Raw genomic sequence first — 2,539 nt, 5'->3', positions numbered from 1 at the left:
CGTCTGGCCGTGTGGCGCAGGAGATGCTTTTGTGCCCTTGAGCAAAGACCTATCTGATCTCTGAAATATTTGAATCCTGTCTCTTGTAATGGTACTGGTGGATTCAAATAAAGAATTAATTTGAATCCAATTAATTTGAATCCTAATTTGTGTGCGTGTTTGTGAGCGTGTGTGTGTATGTGTGTGCGTGCATGTGGAAAGCAGACACCCAGCCCCTCCCAGTGGCTGCTCCTGAGGCTCCGCCCCATGAGCCCCCGCCCCTTTCTCGTTAGGGACCGCCCCCTGCTCATCAGGCTCCGCCCCCTGCTCCTCTCTCCGTTGTCTCCTCTGCTTTAATGTGTGGAAGCATATTTGACATAGCCATCGTTTACAGGCTGTTACGTCTGCTCAAGTCATGCCTCTTTTTGGGTCACAAATATTTCGCACCAAAATGTGTCTTCTTCTTCTTTTAATTCAAAGATATTTGCCAAATTGCTCGGTACCTCCAACGCACTAGCATGTTAACCGTCGACATGTAGGTGACAGGAGGTGAGAGAGCGACCCTCTCCTGAACGCCATCGGAGGATTCCGGTGCTGAGGAATCTTCTATCAACACTTCATGGAGGGTTTGACGAGCATTCCTGCTTAATTAGTTTCTCTGTTTCCAGTCAATGAGCCCGGTTCTAACAGGCTGTCTCTTCAGTCAAAAATAATTAGCTATCTTTTAAAGGTATAAGACTGGTTTTACTACCTGACACTCAATTTACCTGCGATAACACGTTGACTTGATGAGTTGTGTTCATTCAAACGTTCCTCATCCTTATATATTGTAATTTGCTTACAAAAAGCAGATTACAAAAAACATATAAATATACAGTGTATATGTATATATGTATATATGTATATATACAGGGTGCGATTTGCCGGTGGGGATGGTGGGGATTATCCCCCCCTCTGGTTTACACGTCCTACCCTCTGCTGAATTATTTTTATCCTCGGTGGGGATAAAAATTATCCCCCCCACCCAAAGTATTTTCACCATTACATCATAATAATTAACAACCAAAATACACAGGGTCCGTCTTCATTTTGAAACATTTTAAAATGTTTCTCAAAATTATCCCCCCCTCTGGTGTTTTCACAAATCGCACCCTGTATATATATATATATATATATATATATATATATATATATATATAACATTACTATTTTGGGTGGTATCCCCCAAGAAAAAGCAAAGTGCAAACAAAGATGTTCAAATCCGAATAATGAAATATGCCAAAAGGTTTGCCCTGATGGTTTCTGCTCGTGCCTCCTGTTGCTACGAGTCACAGCAGGACAGCATGAAGGACGTCACGCTCATCCATCATCACCCTCGTCCATCATCACCCTCGTCCATCATCATCCTCACCCGTCATCTCACACGCCTTCACATCCTGTCCGTGTGGGCGTGGTGTCTGTTACGCCCAGGCCACATACCTGCTGCACAGGTAACAAAGGAAAGCAGGTTTAGAGGTAACTCAGCGCACAGTGTGTAGTGCTACACACTGCTACGCACTACTACTACACACTGCTACACACTAGTACTACACACTACTACTACTGCTACACACTAGTACTACACACTACTACTACTACTACTACACACTGCTACACACTACTACACACTGCTACTACTACGCACTACTACTACTGCTACACACTAGTACTACACACTACTACTACACACTGCTACGCACTACTACACACTGCTACACACTAGTACTACACACTGCTACACACTAGTACTACACACTGCTACACACTACTACACACTGCTACTACTACGCACTACTACTACTGCTACACACTAGTACTACACACTACTACTACTACTACACACTGATACACACTAGTACTACACACTACTACTACACACTGCTACGCACTGCTACACACTGCTACACACTAGTACTACATACTACTACTACACACTACTACTACACACTGGTATAACACACTAGTACCACACACTGCTACTACTACACACTGCTACACACTACTACACACTGCTACACACTAGTACTACACACTACTACACACTGCTACACACTAGTACTACACACTACTACACACTGCTACACACTAGTACTACACACTACTACTACTACACACTGCTACACACTAGTACTACACACTACTACTAATACACACTAGTACTACACACTACTACTACTACTACTACACACTGGTACTACACACTGGTACTACACACTACTACTACACACTACTACTACACACTGGTACTACACACTATTACTCCACACAACTACACAATGCTACTATTGTAACAAGTACATTGAAATAAGTACAAATGTACTTATTGTAACAAATGCACTTATTGTAAGTCGCTTTGGATAAAAGCGTCTGCTAAATGCCCTAAATGTAAATGTAAATGTACTATGCGCTACTACTGCACACTAAGTGGGGGTTAAGGTAAGGTTAAGGTTAAGGTACTAAGGTTAAGGTAAGGTTAAGGTACTAACCCTAACCCTGGTAACTAGGCAGCGCTGCTAGGATT

The sequence above is a fragment of the Pollachius pollachius genome, assembly GCF_949987615.1.
Source record: "Pollachius pollachius genome assembly, chromosome: 2".
Classification (NCBI taxonomy): domain Eukaryota; kingdom Metazoa; phylum Chordata; class Actinopteri; order Gadiformes; family Gadidae; genus Pollachius; species Pollachius pollachius.
Note: the sequence above shows the minus strand (reverse complement) of the source record.